Raw genomic sequence first — 19,708 nt, forward strand, 5'->3', positions numbered from 1 at the left:
AGAGAGAGAGAGAGAGGAATATTTGCAAGATTTTCGACCAAAAAAAAATGAGGGTTTGACCTATTTATACACTGGCCTTCATTGAAGAGTCAAGTCACTTTGTCGAGGAGATCAAGAAGGAAGTTCGTCGACGAATGCTCACTCCTCAGCGAAAAAATTTAGAACTATGGTATATCCTCTCAGTATCTTCTTGTCAACGAATTCCCTGTGTTTGTCAATGAAACCCTATATAATTTCCTTTTTTTAATTCCTTGTTCAATTTTTTAAATACCATAATTTCTCCAGGTCACTACATTCTTCCCTCCTTATAAAATTGCGTCCTTAAAATTTGCTATTCATATGATTCATCATCCCTTAAAGGTAAAAGGGTCTACTTATTTTATTGCTTACCTTCACTTATGGCGGAGGCACACTGTGGTTACATTTCAAGTCCTGGGAGATTACATATATAAAATAAAATTCTCCCAAAACTAAGAAGATACTAACTAAATTACTACATGTACCTGCAAAAGAAATATTACACAGTCACTTACACTTTCCTTGATTATAACTGAACTTCATGGAACAATTGCGGGTAAGTCTGCCTTATATGTTCCTCAAGTTCCCAAGAAGCTTCTTCTATTGCATGATTTCTCCACAAAACTTTTACAAGGGGAATCTTCTTATTACGCAATTCATGCTCCTTTCTATCTAGAATTTGTATTGGTACCTCCTCATAGACTAGTGAATTACTGAACTCTAATTCACCATAGTTGATTATATGAGAAGGATTTGAAACATATTTCCTTAACATGGAAACGTGGAATACGTCATGTATCCTAGACAATATAGGTGGAAAAGCTAACTTGTAGGAAACTGGCCCCACTTTCTCTAGAATCTCAAATGGGCCAATAAACCTAGGGCTAAGTTTACCTTTCCTCTCGAAACTCATAACTCCTTTTAATGGAGCTATCTTCAAAAATACATGATCATTGATATCAAACTCTAACTTCATGCGGTGGTTATCGGCGTAACTCTTCTGTTGGCTTTGAGCTGCACTGATTCTATCTCTAATGAATCAAACCTTATCACATGCTTATTGAACGAGCTCTGGTCCCACAACTCTCTGCTTACCTATTTCATCCCAAAATAAAGGAGAATGACATCTCCTACCATAGAGCGCCTCAAACGGTGTCATGCCAATGATGGTTTGATAACTATTTTTATACGCAAATTCCACCAACAGCATAAATTGTATCTAACTAGCCCCAAAATCTAACACACATGCTCGAAGTGTATCTTCTAATATATGTATCGTCCTCTTAGTCTGCCTATCTGACTAAGGATGAAATGTCATGCTAAATGATAATTGAGACCCAAGGGCTTCCTGTAAGCTCCTCCAAAAACGTGACATGAAACGCGGGTCCCAATCGGACACTATAGACACCGGCACCCCATGAGAATGGACTATCTCCTAAATATAAATCTCTGCCAAATGGTTAAGGGATTAATTGATCTTGATAGGAAGAAAATGGGTGGTCTTAGTCAAACGATCTACAATCACCCAAATAGCATTCTAACCATGTAATGCCGATGATAGCCCTGTAACAAAATCCATAGATATATGATCCTATTTCCATTCTAGCATAAAAAGTGGCTGCAACTGGCCCACCAGCTTCTAATGCTTAGCTTTTATCTACTTGCACGTCAAACACTAGGCTACATACTCGACAATTTCTTTCTTTATACCACTCTACCAGTAAGACTCTTGCAGATCTCTATATATCTTCATACTGTTGGGATAGATTGTGTACAAAGATCTATGAGCCTCCTCTAAGATTGCCTTCCTGATGTCAGCATTAGCAGGAACACATAGTCTGGAACAGAACCGCAAAGCCTTGTTATCTGTTATATAGAATTCCTCCCCCTGACCATTCTGCACTCTGACTAATACTTCTGCTAATTCTGGATCATCTTTTTGAGCAACTTTAATCCTTTCCTACATAGTAGGCTACACCACCAGACTAACAATACATACTTGAGGATCACTCTCAACCAACTCTATGCCGAGTATCTCCAGATTCATCATGATTGGATACTAGATCTTCATAGCTACCAATGCTGATCCCATAAACTTCATACTCAACGCATCAATTACCACATTTGCTCTCCCTAGGTGGTAATTGATAGTACAATTGAAAACTTTAATAAGCTCCAACCACCTTCTCTGCTTCATGTCCAGTTCCTTCTGGGTGAAAAAGTACTTTAAACTCTTATGTTTGGAGAAAATTTTACATCGCTCACCATACAGGTAATGCCTCTAAATCTTCAATGCATGTACCACTGCAGCCATTTCAAGATCATAGGTAGGGTAGTTCTTTTCATATTCTTTCAACTTTCTGGAAGCATACACTACCACTCTACCATATTGCATCAATACACAACCAAGTCCTTTCAAGGATGCATCACTGCAAATAATATAACCCTCATCCACTGACAGGATGATCAATACAGGTGTCGTGACAAGCCTCTTCTTCAATTCCTGAAAACTCTGCTCACAGCTATCGTCCCATTCAAATCTAGTATTCTTCTTGGTCAGTCGTGTCAGAGGCCCTGATAATGTTGAGAATCCCTCAACGAAGTGACGGTAATACCTAGCTAGCCCCAAGAAACTTCTAATCTCCTATACGTTCCTCAGTGTATCCCAATTCACTACCGAATCAATCTTACTAGGATCCACAACAATTCCGTCCCCTGAGATAACGTGCCCCAAAAACATAACCTTCTCGAGCCAAAATTCACATTTACCAAACTTGGCGTACAACTTCTTTTCCCTGAGCGTCTATAAAACTTGCCTCAAGTGCATCTCATGCTCCTTATAGCTCCTCAAATAGACCAGTACATCATCAATGAAAACAACAACAAACTAGTCCAAGTATTGGTGGAAGGCTCTATTCATCAAGTCCATAAATACTGCAAGAGCATTCGTCAGACCAAATGGTATAACAAGAAATTCATAATGCTCATATCTAGTCCTAAAGGCCATCTTTGATACATCTTCTGCTTTCACTTTCACCTGATAATAACCTGATTTGAGGTCAATCTTAGAATGCACTCGCATACCCTAGAGCTAGTCAAATAAGTCATCTATACGGGGTAGAGGATACTTGTTCTTGATTTTCCCCTTATTAATTTCCCTATAATCTATACACATCCTTATAATCCTATATTTCTTTTATACAAGTAGAACTAGAGCTCCCCATAGAGATACACTGGCTTGTATAAAACCTTTAAAGAGGAAATCTTGCAACTGATTCTTTAATGATGCCAACTCTGCTGGTGTCATTTGGTAATGTGCTTTAGAAATCAGCGCTATACCTGGAAGTAGATCAATAGGAAAATCTACCTCACGATCAGTTGGCAGACCTGGTAATTCATCAGGAAAAACATCTATAAATTCTTTCACTATTGGCATACTAGCGAGCTTTAATTCATTCCCTGATATTTCTTTCACAAAGGCCACAAATCCCTAATAACCACTCAGGAGCAGTCTCCTCGCCTATATAGCTAAAACCATCTGATGTAGAGACTGCATTTGTGATCCTATAAATATGAATTCTGGTCTTCCTAGGGGTCTGAATATCACTTCTCTTAAATGGCAATCTATACTGACAAAATTAGCTGCTAAACAATCCATATCGAATATGACGTCAAACCCATGCATGTCCAGCACTATCAAATCAGCAAATAAAATTTTCTCTTAAATATTCACTGGACAACCTCGAAATACCCTACTACACCTTACTACTGACCCGGTTGGTGTAGTCACTAGTAATTCAGTATCTAACAGTTGTGTTTCTGCCCCACACAATTTAATACACCCCATGGACACAAACGAATGTGTATCCCTTGAATCAAACAATACAATGACTTTAATAGAAAGCATGCTAACCATACCTATCACCACATCGTTGACTGTCTCAGCATCACCCGATGTCAAAGCAAACACTCTGGCTGGAGCCATATTCCTCTGCTGGCCTCCACGTGGCACCTGATAGCCTCCTTGGTACGGTCTAGGAGCAGGAGTAGCATCTGGCGGCGTAGGGCAATCTTGCACTAGATGTCCCTATCTACCATAGCAATAACAAACAACTCTCTCTACTCAACACTCTCCCCTATGCCTCCTCCCACAAGTCTGTTAGACTGGAGGATTCTGCAGTATCTAAACCTCACAATCCCCAGTTTCTTTTCTCCGCCCTTTGCCATAGTTTCCTTTCCTCCACTGACCCTGCCTATTACCCTACTAGTAGCCTGAAGATGCAAATCCCTTCTTTTTTCCCTGTTCCTCTACATCCATACGCTCACTAACCTCTGCTAAGGCTGCTCTGTTGACTAACTCAACAAAGTCTTGTATCTTTAGCACTACCACCTACTTGTATATACCTCTCCTCAATCCTCTTTTAAACTGCCTCGCCTTCTTTATCTCATAAGGAACAATATATAGAGCGAAGTGAGAGAGCTCTATAAACCGCGCCGCATGCTACTGGACTGATAGCTGTCCCTGCTTCAAACTCAGGAACTCTTCCACTTTAGCCTCCCTGACAGTAGCTAGAAAATATTTATCAAAGAATAATTCTTTAAATTGGTCCCATGTCATCACTATTGGCGTTGTCCTTTGCTTTTCCAGAAGTATCATGGCAGTGCACCACCTCTCGGCCTCCTATATCAATTTATAGGTGGCGAAGAGAACCCTCTGCTCCTCTGTACATTGTAATACAACTAGGACATTCTTTATCTCCTACATCCAATTCGCCTGCAGAATCAATCCCCCTTGAAAATACTAGAGGATTAATCTTAGTAAACTTCTTTATCGTGCCCCCATGACCTGCAGATGAGCCTCCCTACTCCCTAGATCTCCTAGCGATCTCAGTCATAACCTACTAAGCCACACTGCGTAGTACTACATCGCAATCAGTCCCACCTGCACTCGAGGGCCCTGCTCCACCACCTCCACTCACATGGGCACTACCTCCTCCAGGATCCATCTTGAAAAACAATAAACATAACTTAGAATCCCTATCCTTATAATTTAAACGCCTAACATAGTTCCTTATCTTAACTTCCTCAATTCATTCCTAACCCCAGTCCTACATTCTAGGAACACAACCTGACAATAGTTTACTATGGTTTTCTTGAAATCGTCACCCTAGGAAAAACACAGAAACCACCACAGATGTCCTACCTCTAGATTATAGAACAAAACCTTAAATCATTTTCCTATACTCTAGTATCGTTTCCGCTGCACTCCAAAGTCTACAGAACCTAGCAACCTAGGCTCTAATACCAAACTGTAACGACCTGCTTATTTTACCATTTTTTTTCCATGATAATAAAAACTGATATAATAAACCTAGCAAATCATAATCAACCTGAACCTCTGGGTACCAGGGATACATCAAAAATACAATACGAAAGCCTAAGCAACAGGAAATCTAAAATCATATACATCTCATATTACCATTCAACACAATACCAGAGTTTACTACATCCATCGTATACATCCCAAAACAATCAAAACTAGTCCTAGGATCGTCGCCCAAAAATCCATCTGACCCTAGCAAAAGAGTTACCCTTCATATAGGGTAGGACTAACGAACTCTTACACTATGGAGCTTTATCCACTCTCCTATCTGGGGCTCCTGAAATGTTCATATAATTTGGGGTGAAACACCTCTCACTAAAGGAAATAAACTAATATTAGTGTGTGGCAATATGAGTACTTTCATGTTATACATATAACAGTACATAAGCATTCCCAATAAAACCCATACGCATCATATTTGAGAAAACATATGTAAGCATAACATGGTATAACATATTGAGTTTCCATATATATAAACCATCTCATAATACTATACATAGAAAATATCCTAGAAGGTTGGCTAGTTGCTGTCATGTCTTACTCCCACATGACTGGGTTTTGTGGCCCGAAGGTGTGACTTGACAATGGTTGGCCAACCACTACCAAGTCAAAAGCAAAAGTCTGTAAGTACGATGGGTTTACCAGACCTGGTACGTACACTAGGGGTGCCAACACTACAATAAACAAGGGAAGTCTTTTTAGGGTTTTCTAGAATTTTTTTTATAAAGGGGCGGGGAACACACAGCTAAGCAAGGAAGGGGGGGGGGGTGCAGCGCACAGCGCACGGCAAGAGCAAAAAGCAAAAAAAAAAAAAAAAACCTTTTTGATTCTTCTTCTTCTTCTTCTTCCCGAAGACACTACAGTGGCCATTCTCCTCCAGCTCCAGAAACCACCATCCCTCCTCTACTCCTCTGCAACTCCCTTTGCTCCAGTCAAAGCCCACACCAAACCAGACCCGAGGAGCCCCACAGACTCGAGCCTTCAGCCGAGCAGATCCATGCCGAACCGTGAGCCTCTTCCAGCCATAGCAAACGCCACAGGCACTCGTGCACCAACTCCGACACCACCTGCAAACAAGCATGAACAACAGACTGCTTCCTTACGGCTAGCCCCTCTGCAAACTCCCCGTACTCTGGCGAACCCAGCACACCGCCTCTCTCAGTTTCGTCTCTCCTTCTGCTTCAGTCCTCTGTTTCTTCTCTGTTCAACAGAACTCTGCACAACTCCACTCTCCTGCAGTCGCTGTGGAGAACTAGAACACTTGAGACCCACCAAGCCACTCTGCAACTCTCTTGCAGCCACCTTAGAGGACTAGAACACCCAGCACCAGCAGCACCAAGAACCCCTTCGTGAGTCCCCTATAAGTATACTCACACACACAGCAACACACATCACACACAGAAACACACACACACACAACACACACAGCAACACACACACACACACAGCACACACAGAAACGCACACACACAGCACACACACTCAGCACACACTGCAAAACATACGCTGCACACACACACAACACACATAGCAACACACACAGCACACACACAGCAACATACACAGCAACATACACACACAACAAAACACACACTGCACCCACACACAACACATACAGCAACACACACACTGCACATACACACAGCACACACAGAAACGCACAGAAACCTATAAGTATACTCACACACACAGCAACACACATCACACACAGAAACACACACACACACAACACACACAGCAACACACACACACACACACAGCACACACAGAAACGCACACACACAGCACACACACTCAGCACACACTGCAAAACATACGCTGCACACACACACAACACACACAGCAACACACACAGCACACACACAGCAACATACACACACAACAAAACACACACTGCACCCACACACAACACATACAGCAACACACACACTGCACATACAGTAAAGCACACACAGCACACACATGTTTTTATTATAAAGTTTAAATTTTTCTTGGTTATTGTTTTAGGATTTTTAATAATTAATTTCCATATTTATAAATACTAATTTGTTTATCTTCATTATTGTAGGATTTTTTCTTTTTATTACCAAGGTAAGATTTCATTTGTAATATTTTCTGTTGTCATATTTTATTTTATTTTTTTTAGTGCACAATATTCAAGTTGTATGTGTAATATGTATTCTTAGGTTTCGGGTTGTTATCTTGTTGTAGTTCTTATGTATAAGATATTTTTTATTTTATTCATGCTTATATTGTATGTTAACTTTATATTATATTATTAGTATTTTAGAATTTTGGTCATGTTATATATTAGTTAGGATTTTTAGTAGATTAGTTGTAGTACATGTGGTATTTTAGAACTATAGTTGTATGTGTATTTAGTATTCTAGAATGTTAGTCATATTAGGTATTTAACAACTTAAGATTTATAAGTAACATCATACATCTAATTTAGTATTTTAGGTAAGTTTTAATATAGCATCTTGAGTAATACTATATATTTATTATTATGATATTTTTAGTATGTTAATATATAATGTATTATGGTAAGTTTAATATTTTAGGTAATATAATATATTTGGTGTTTTGGTATCATGCTATTTTAGTATATATAGTTTTATAGTAATTTGTTACGTATTATAGTATTTGTGGATATTTATTATTATTATCGTGATCATGTGTATTATGGTAAGTTTGAGATTTTTTGTTTATAACGTACATGTAGTATTTTAATATTATGGTACTGTCATTATCTTAGCCTATATTATATATTTTATATTCTACTATCCTTAGTATGTTGGATATTTTAGCTCGTGTTATATATTTAGTCTTGTCGCGACGTCCCGAGAGCGCGTGTGCCCCGGGCGGCGAAATCAAAAATCAATTTAATATTTTCATGGAAAAACATGGTTATCGGAGTCGCCACTAACCTTTAGTGCGGTTAGAACACGTAATTACGATCCCGTTAGGGGTAGAATCGGTCTACATTACCAGAGTTGGGACCGGGAGTTCGGTTACACGAGGGGAAGGTACGAGCACCCCCTACGCGCCCGTTCTTACGAACGGTACCTAATTAATTTAAAATTATCCCTAAGTTAATCTAATAATTCTTTAAATTACTCTTTTTTATGAATTTATAAATACATGTAAATAAATAAATAAATAAATAAATATATACATATATATATTCCCTCAGAGCTTAGGGTACGTGATGCCCGAAGGCTCATACCTCCGCAATAAAATCATAGGGATTATAAAAATAAAAAATATTTAATAATAAAAATATATATATAATAAAATAAAATAATAATAATCATTATAATAATGAACATAATAATAACAATAATAATAATAATAATAATAATAATAATAAATAACAATAATAAAAATAATAATAATGGTACTAATGATAATAATAATAATAATAATAATATTAATATTAATATTAATAGTAGTAATCCCATAATGACAATAATAAATAATATTAATACGCACATATTAACAATAAATACATATTCTAAACATCATAATGGTAACATAATAATTTCACACATGATAATAATAATAATACACTATAAATAAAAGGTAATTATAATAATATTCCTAATGGTACACCCTTAATATCCTATAAATACCTTTACACCCATATGGAAATAATTGATAAAAGAGATAAACCAAATTTCAAATTAAAACATGGAAACCTATGCACAAGTAAAGAAATAACGAAATTATGGAAACAAGGTATTGCTGAAAATAATAAATACAAGATTGTTGCCAAAATTAATACACAACCCTAACTATACAAAGTGAGTACAATAATGACCAAAAACCCTAAGTACATAATTTATATGAAAGCAATTTCAACCCTAAAAGTACATCAAGATACAATAAATCAAAATATGAGAATACAATAAATCAAAACATGATATACAATGTTAAGAATATATAGTAGTAAGACAGCAATTTTAAATATACCCTAATATACAATATAATAACATAATCTCAAAATACTAAAGTTACCAAGATAAATGATATTGTGTACATTAAAATACTAAAAATATGATAGTAATAAATATATAATATGCAATATCAACTATAATATTGAACATACCTTAAAACTAACATGCTAAATACACTAAAATACTAAACACAGTATTACTAGATATATCAACATACTAACCATAATCAAAATATAAAATATACAAATCAACTATATAAACCTGCACATAATAATGAAACAATCTACATAATAAACACAATAATAGCATATAACAATAATGAAACAATCTACATAATAATAATACCAACCATATACAAACAATAGAATATTAATACTAATAAAATCAATACGATAATTAATATAATAATAACATCCAAACCATACCGTAATTTTACTAATAGTAATATACAAACCAGTAATATAAGGAATAACGCAATCATGTAATTAATAATCATGTACAAACTACGTAATACTAATACTAATATAATTAATATAGTAATAACGCTAATATTAATAAACCAACTATATAATAATGTTACTAATACTAACACATAAACAATATGGCCATAACACTAAAATAATAACAATACAACCCATATAATGACAGCATTAAAAATGATATACAAGCGTATAATAATATTATTGATGGTAATATATAAATAATATAACAAAATTATTCATAATAATATTCACATGATAATAATACTAATACTAATAATATATAAATATTATTAACAATAATACACAAATAACAATACTGATAGAGTAGAGTCAATATAAAATATATATATATATATATATATATGTATGTATGTATTAACAATAGCACTAAAATAAATATATATTTGTGTGTGTCCGGTGTACAGCAGTGTGTGCAGCAGAGTGAGTGTGTGCAGGGTGTGAGTGCCTGCGTGTTCTGGGTGTGTGTGTGGGTGTTTACAAGGGAACTTACAGAGGGAGTGGGGGGCCGTGTGACTTCTGTGGTGGCCGAGAGAAGGAGAGCTGTGGAGGGAAGGCCGATGCAGGCAGTGGAGTGGCGGCCGGAGGTACCTGTGCTCGGGTCTTCACGGCAGCAATGGAGGTTGGGTGCTTCTGCTGTAGGATCTGCTGGCGGAGAGGAGGAGGAGAGGATGGCTCAGCTTCTGGTGCTCTCAGTGGCTGAATGGTAGGCTGGAGTTGGGAGAGAGGACGGCGGCAGCAGCTGGGTGGTCCTGTGGTGGCCGTGGATGATGGAAGGAGCTGTGGCCGTTGCTGTCGTGTGGCCGAGAGGCAGAGGGCCGTGACTGCAGGCTAGAGGACCTGCTGGTACTCGGGCTGGCTGGTGGTCGCCGGAGATGGTTGGAAGATTGAGGTCTGAGTGTCGAGGCTTGCTGGAGATAGAAGCTAGAAGAAGAAGAAGAAGCGGAAAAAGAAAATTTTTTTTTTCTTTGCAGTGCAGCGCCCCTGGCTGCGCTGTGATCGGTTGCTGTAGTAAGTACGGCTGGAGGCAATGATGCTGCGGGGTGTTGGTGGCCAGAGGAGAGGGTCTGGCTGTGTTGGAGAGAGTGGCAGAGGGCAGAGGGATGAAGAAGAAGAAGAAGAAGAGGAAGAGGAAGACCCACGGCTGGAGTGTGTGCAGCGGCGAGAGTGAAGGAGAGGGGGCTCGGCTGGTGGTGTGGGAGAGACAGAAAGCAGAAACGGACCTCCTCCTTTTTTTTTATTTTTCACTGTGCGCCCTTTTTTTTTAAGAGAAGAAAAGGCTTTTTATGAGAAAAAATTAGAGACCCTAAATCTCCCCTTTCCTTTTTGGTTTATGGTATTTTTTTCTTTTAGAAATAATATATAGGAAAATAATTATAAATATGGTAATAATAATAATAATAATAATAATAATACTAAGGTAAAAATAATGATAATAATAAAATAATAATAATAATAATAATAATAATAGTAATAACAAAGATAAATAAATAAATAAAATAATGATAATAATAGTAATAATAAAGGTAAAAATACTAATATTAAAAATAATGTCAATAATAATGAAAATAATAAATAATAATAATAATAATAAACAATATAAATAGAAATAAAAATAAAAGTAATAATAATAATAATACTAATGAAAAAATAAAATAATAATAATAATAATAATAATAATAAATAAAATAATAGTAATAATAGTAATAAAAAATATTAATAATAATGATAATAAAAATTAAAAATAATAATGAAAATAAATAATAATAATAATAATAAAATAGAAGTAACAAATAAAAATAAGTAAAAATAATAATACTAATGAAAAATAATAATAATAATAATAATAATAATAATAATAATAATAATAATAATAATAATAAGATTAGTGAAAATTAATAATAATAATAATAAGAAAAAATAAAATAATAATAATAATAAAATAACAATAATAATAATAATAATAGTAATATATATATTGGGCCTGGGTAAAAATGGGGTATCTACAAGTCTTATAGTATGGTGGTATGTTTAGAATCTTAGTAAATACCATATATTTATATCTAGTATTTTGTATTGTGCTAGTTTTAGTATTTTAGCTTGTATGTTGATTAATATTTATTGTGGTATGCTAATACTCTAGTTTATTACTATTTTTTATCTTTATTATTATGTTTAAATTATTATGTCTATTATCCAAAACCTCCCAAACTAGTATTTTCATACTTAGGAAAACCTATAAAATTTCTAAAATTTGGGTGTATTTGATAAAATATTTTTGATTTTTATTCCCTATGATTTTATTGCGGGGGTATGAGCCTTCAGGCATCACGTACTTTAAGCTCTGAGGGAATATATGTATATATATTATATTATATTTATTTATTTATTTATATTTATAAATTCGTAAAAAGGAGTAATTTAAAGACTTATTAGATTAACTTAGGGATAATTTCAAATTAATTAGGTACCGTTCGTAAGAACGGGCGCATAGGGGGTGCTTGTACCTTCCCCTCGTGTAACCGAACTCCTGATCCTAACTCTGGTAACATAGACCCATTCTACCCCTAACGGGGTAGTAATCATGTGTTCTAACCACACTAAAAGGTTAGTGGCGACTCCGATATTCAAATCTTTAATTGAAAATTTAAAATTCATTTTAATTTCACCGCCTGGGGCACGCGCGCTCCTGGAGACGTCGCGACATGGCTAATACATAATCATCTCTGACATGTTAATATTTTCATATCATTTTGCATAACATATAAAAACTTGGCCCATACACCATTATTTCATATCAGTTTCTTCGACCCGTATGAGGACATATCATAAAAATTCCTCGGTCCGTGCACCGACATATCATAAAAATTCCTCAGCTCGTACGCTAACATATCATATAAATTTCTCGGCCTATACACCGACATAACATAAAAATTCCTCGACCCATACGCCGACGTATCATATAAATTTCTCGGCCCGTATGTCGACATAACATATAGATTCTTTGGCCCGTACACCGATATATCATATAAAACCTTAGTTTGAAAGCCCCTATATCATTTAACATTTTCCCAAAAACAGTAAAAAATAATTATTTTGTAAACATAATATTTCATGGTACATTTTACTCATGCCACACAAAAGTGTTACTAATCACATTTCTGTTCAGCAGTATTATTCCCAACATAATTTTATAACATACATAATTATCTGAAAAATAAATGTTGAATAATAATAGATAAATTTTTATAAAAATCCTGACTTAAGTTATCCCCTTACCTGACTTTTGAAAAGTCCCTACGACAACCAGTCCTGCAATCGCAATGTTCCCCATTTGACACCCTGAAAACAACATCTCCCAAAACAGAAATTCAGTATTTCTTCAACTACTACATTTTCTACAACTGCAGGAAAGTCAAATACTGAATAGAAAGTCTTACCTTGAATCTGGGATGGAATTCAAGCTAGCCTCACCAACGATCCATTCCAGCAGATTTGAAGAGAACTCTCCCAGGAGTGTCGTGGTGGCCTCAGATTGTTGAACCAGAGAGAATCCGGCCCAGAAACTTAGAAAGAAGGAAGGAAGGACGAATTGAGAGAGAGAGAGAGAGAGGAGAGAGAGAGAGAGAGAGAGAGAGGATTTTTTGCAAGATTTTTGGCGAAAAAATGAGGTTTAGGCCTATTTATACATTGGCCTTTGTTGACGAGGTCAAGAAGGTAGTTCATCAATGAATGCTCACTCCTCGTTGACGAAATTTAGAACTATGGTATATCCTCTCAATATCTTCTCGTCGACGAGACATGTCCCCGTTGACAAGCCCCTTATGTGTGCTCATCAACAAATTCCCTGTGTTCGTCAATGAGACCCTGTATAATTTCCTTCTTCATTTCCTTCTTCCATTATTTAAATACCATAATTTCTTTGAGTCACTACAATATATATACCCTCATTTGCAAAGATTAAAATTTAATTACTGCTTGATTAAGAAAATTTCTCTCTAAAATTCTTTGAGCTACACTTTCTTATACAAGCCTATATACCTCACCTTTTACTCATTCCATTGCAAAATCATATTGAGTGAGAGTATTTTGAGATTATATATATTTATATTGCAAGCTTATACTCTCTTGTTTGTGATTGTTTGTTGATTTTAAATAGAGTTAAGCCCAAAAGTTTTTCCCCATTGATTTAATCCATAAATTTATTTTGTGTGGAAACTTTTCTAAGCTTGCGAGTCTTTGCATTTTTATTACAAGACTCTTGAGCTTGTCTTGTGTTTTCTTTCAAGAAAATATTTTTGACAAACTTGTGTTCTAAATATCTCTTGGCTTGAGTTTCTAGAAATCTTTTTGAGATATTTGATTATACTTTTGAATTCTTTGAAACCCTATTTGTGGTTGATATATTTAAATATATTGTTTCAAAGATATTATCATAACACACTCTCACCATTTGATTGCCACAATGAGATCATCTTGAGAGTAGTAATATTGACTTCACTGAGCTTATACATTCATATCTTACTGAAGTGTAATTTGTTGTTGTATTGTGTGTATAGGTACATATCTGTTTGTTGGAGAAGCACGTATATTGTACATAAAAATTACACTAATTACCTGTTTTATTCAAGCGTGGCCTGAGGTGGGTATTCTCCGCCCTGTAAGGAGAGTTTGTAAAGGTTGAGGTCAGCCCTGGTAATTTGACCTAGTGTTGTATATGGTGCCGCTCCACCTATTAAGTAAGCAATAGTGGAATCATCGGGTTTGCGAACTTGAGGCGGGGACGTAGGCAGTATTGGAACCCCGATAACATATCTTGTGTCTGCTCTTAAATTCCTATGTTTTAATTTCCTACACATGCTTGCTTATATTTAATTTATTATGAATGTGTGCATGATTTAAATATTGTGAATGATTAGGATAAACTGAGCCTGCTGTACTTGCCTTGATTATCTACTCAGTTAAATCCTTATTGGGTGCTTGGTATTTGTTTAAACAAACCCTAGGTTGAGTTATACTGTTGCTAGATTAGTTATACCTAGGAGGAATTTAAAAAAAAAAATACCAAATTCACCCTCCCCCCTCTTGGGACTACACCAATTCCAACAAAGCTCTAGGAGCTTGTTTCAATCCATATAGGGCTTTCATTAGTCTAAATAAATTATCAGGGAAATGAAAATCTTCAAACCCTAGGGGCTGTGCAACTTACACGTCTTCATTTATGAATCCATTTAGAATGGCACTCTTTACATCCATCTGATAAAGTTTAAAATTCTTGTGGGATACATAGGCTAGTAGCATTATTATAACTTCGATTCTAGCTACTGAAGTAGAGGTCTCATTATAATCAATTCCTTCTTCCTGATTATAACCTTGAGCTACCAATCTAACCTTGTTACAGACTACAATTCCATTCTCATCCTTTTTATTCCTAAATACCCATTTAGTACCACTTATAAAGTAATCCGTGAATCTAGGAACTAACTTCCAAACTTTATTCATTTCAAATTGATTCAATTCCTCTTGCATGGCAACTATCCAAGATTCATCATTAATTGCCTCATTTATGTTTTTGGGTTCCTCTTGGGACAAGAATGCACAATGACTGCATAAATTCTTTAATGATGATCTAGTGGATACTCCTCATAAAGGTTCACCAATAATTTGATCTTTGGGGTAATTCCTTACGAACTTCCACTCATTAGATAATTCAGTTTGACTGAGTAACGACTTGCTTATTTAATCATATGATAAAACATATTTAATAATAAAGTCAACCTGAAGCCGAGGATAACGGGGACACCTAACATTTACAACGGAAACCTAAGTAGCAATAAATGTAAATCACATTCTCATAACCACAAATACATAATACTAGAATTAACTATAATCCAAAACACTGTGTGTTGGCCTTACAAGGCTTAAAACCTTGTTATCTTTTTTTGATGCTAACAAACAAGTGGAATTTAACGTATTTGTGTGAGTAATGTTATCTCAGGGCTCATATATAAGAAAGTAATGTCAAAGTGCTCACAAGAATCAAATGAAGCTTAAAAGAGTCAAAGCATGGATTTAAAGATGATATTTTAAAGTTTGAAGAAAATGAGGACATGGATGATAAGCCAAAGAAAAGTGAGAAGTCAAAAGAGCAAAAGAAAAGCAAAGAGAAAGAGCTCAAACAAATACAAAGCATGAAGACTCAAGAACTTAGAATGTGAAAAGTCTTAGAAGTCTTCATGTAAATACTTTAATGTTTAAATATTGTTTGAAATATTATGAAGTTCTTAAGTTAAGTTCTTGGACCTAGATAACTTTTAAAATAGTTGGAAAATATTTTTATAAGCTCAAAAATTGTTTCAAAAAGGTTAGAATCATTTTTGGAATGAAAAACACTAAAAAAGAGGATTTCCCAATTGCTATCATTTTTCATACATCCGCATTAAGGTGCAATGTTCTCTATCAAAAACTCCTTATGTTAAAAACTGTTCAACATGAAAGTTGTATAATTTTCTCTTAGATTTCATTTGAAACCAAAAACACCTAATTTAGAGTTGTATAAAAAAAAGGTATGACTAAAATACTGAAGTGGGGTTGAAGCTGTCAGCTAACTAAACACTGTTCACAGTGGAACATCAGAAGACTGAATTGGAAACTTCGGTCGTCTGACCCTTAAACCTCAATCGTTTGAAGAATATCTTCATTTGAATGAAGATTAAGTTCAGTCATCTGAAAATTTTGTTAAAATTCTTCTAAAGAGGCAGAACCACCTCAAACGACTGAACTTGAAAGTTCAGACGTCTGAATATTGTTAATGGGCATATTTTTCAAAAATTTTAATTTTTAAATATTATTTGCTTGAGCTCCAAACTTTTTAAAAACTTGGGAAATGCTCCAAGTAAACTTGGGCAACAAGAAAATCCTTTTGAATGCCTATAAATACATAGTTTTGAAAACCAAAATATACCATGAATTGAAAAATCTGTTTGAGAAGCTGAAAGCACTCTTGTTCTTACAAAGTTCTCTTGTTCACTCTTTGAAAATCTCTTACTGAGATATTCTGAAGTGCTGATCCTTCCTCCTTTGAATTCGTACTGCTAATCCATACCTAAGAAGGATATTGGTGAATTCTACACTTGGCCTTCATTCTATTTCATATTGATATTTCTACATTGAAGTATATTATGCTGAAATTGTACTAACTTGCTCTTTGTGAGAGTATATTTGTATGTAGATTATATCTTGTTTCTTGTATTTCTTTGACATTCCAATGATTTTTTGGATCATTGGCTAAGCAAGGGGATATTGCTTAGAGAGGCGGGCTCTAGCCTATTTGAAGGAGTGACTGAACGAGGGTACATCGTTTGGAAAAGGCGGGCTCTAGCCTTAACCAAGGAGTGTTATAAAGGTTTGTTTCGCCCATTAAAGGAACATATTTAGTAAATCCCTTGGTGGTTTACCAAAGGCAAGGACATAGGCTGGGTATAAGCCGAACCTCATAAAAATCCCGATCTCACTCTCTCTTTCCCTACTCTTTATTTTCAGCATATTTAAATTGCGTGGATGGTTTAAATTGGAAATCATATATACTACGTATATTCAGAAATCAAGTATGCTTGAAGTCTGATTTTGATTTCGGTTGTGGAAACCGAAAGGGAGTACATTGGTTAAATCATATCTTGCAGAAACCATACGGGAGTACGTTACTTGGTTAAACAACCCAAAGATAAATTAACAAAGAGTTTATTTGAATTTTGAATACTAGGAAGAGTGTGAATATTGTGTTGGATCTTATATTACATATCACATTAAGCAAATCAATTAATACAAGGCTTCACATCAGCAAACACAAATTATCATTCACTACAAGGCTTAATTCAAATTTATAACCAGGGCTGAAAACAAAAGCTATATTTTGATTGAATGGTTTAAAATTTGATATTGAGTAGTTTATGTTTATATTTCAAAGAGTGTTGCATCTTACAAATTTCCATCAATCTAAATTGTGTTGTAAGTAACTTGTGCTTGGCAAATCACTTGGTTGTTTGTTTTTAAAATTGTGGATGATTGGCTTGGTTACTTGAATGATTGGTTTGGTTGCTTGGTTGTTTACATAGTTGTGTTAATTGATTGAATTAAAAGAACCAAGTTTTTGAGTGATTAAATAATTAAACAAACAAGTCAAGAATTAGCTCAAAGAAATAAAAAAAATGTTAAGGATTCTTAAAAGGAATTAAAAGAAATTTTTATAATCCAATTCACTCCCCTTTTGGGACTACATCTTACTTTTCAATTGATATCAAAGTGGGGTTATAACAAATCTTAATTAGCAGCTATAAAAGGATCATAATGGCTCAATTAGGCATAGCTCCCTTTGGAGAGGGACAATCTTCAACTAGGCCACCAATCTTCTGTGGACACAATTATACATTTTGGAAAAAGAGAATGCAAATATACCTTCAAACCATGGATTGGAAAGCTTGGGAGGTTGTCACGGATGGTGATCTAATTCCTACCACATTAGTAGATGGAAAACAAATACCTAAGGAAAAGAAAGACATGACTGAAAGAGATTATAAAATGTTGCAAATAAACTCTAATGCTATGAATGCTCTATATTGCGCATTAGATGCCAATGAATTTAATAGAGTAATGGCTTGCAAATTAGCTAAGGAAATATGGGACAAACTTGAAGCCACTTACGAAGGCACTATAGATGTTAGGGATAATAGGATCGATATGCTCACGAGTGAATATGAAGCTTCTAGGATGAACCCGGATGAATCCATAACTAATATGTTTAATAGGTTCACTCACATAATCAATTCCCTAAATTCACTAGGAAAGACCTACACTACTTATGAGATGATAAGGAAAATTCTTAGAGGGCTGCCACCTAAATGGGAACCAAAAGTCACTGCTATAACAGAAGGAAGAAATCTAAAAACCACTTCCTTAGATGAGCTTATAGGTTCTTTACTCACGTATGAAATGGCAATGAATGAAAAGAGTGGAAAAACCAAAGCCCAAGATTCAATAGTCTTTAAAGCCTTAAAAGAAAACTCAAGTAGTGAAATGGATGAAGATGAAGAAGCCTTCATATCTAAAAAGCTAGTAAGGATACTAAGAAGGTGAAACAAATTTAAAAAAAGAAACCAAGATACCGAATCAGAAGAAAAAGATATTAAAAAGAAATCTAAAAGTAAAACTCCTACACGCTATAATTGCAACAAAACTAGACATTTAAAACTAGAATGTCCTCTACTTAAGAAAGAGTCTAAGAAGAAAAAGAAAAAAGCTATGAAAGCCACTACTTGGGACATGATGAGTATAAGTAGTTCTGAAATTGAATCAAGTGGCCAAGAGGTTGCTTATACGTGCTTTATGGCTTGGGGTGATGAGGAAAGCTCCTCATCTAAATCTTCAAATAATTCTTGTAGTGATGAATCCAATGATGAAAGCATGTCATCTTATGAAGAACTTCAAAATGAGTTATTCAAAGTGCATAAGATGTTAATTAAAGTAACTAAACAAAATACTTCATTGAAAAATAAGAATAAAGGTATCATGAAAGAATTAGATTCTCTTATAACTGCTGCAAGAGAAACGGATTCAAGAATCAAGAAAATAGAAAGTAAGAATGAAGTTATGACAAAGGAGTTAGAATCCAAAAATCTTGCTGAAAAGGAAAAAACTTGAAAATCAAAGAATTAGAATGCAGGAATGAAAAAAATGATAGAAGACATTTGATCCCTATCCTCTATAGAATATAAGAAAGATATATATATTTCTGAATTAGAGGATAAAGTAAGAAAATTATCTCAAGAATTAGAGAAATCACTAAAGAAGGT

The sequence above is a fragment of the Malania oleifera genome, chromosome 4 (genome assembly GCF_029873635.1).
Source record: "Malania oleifera isolate guangnan ecotype guangnan chromosome 4, ASM2987363v1, whole genome shotgun sequence".
Lineage (NCBI taxonomy): Eukaryota > Viridiplantae > Streptophyta > Magnoliopsida > Santalales > Ximeniaceae > Malania > Malania oleifera.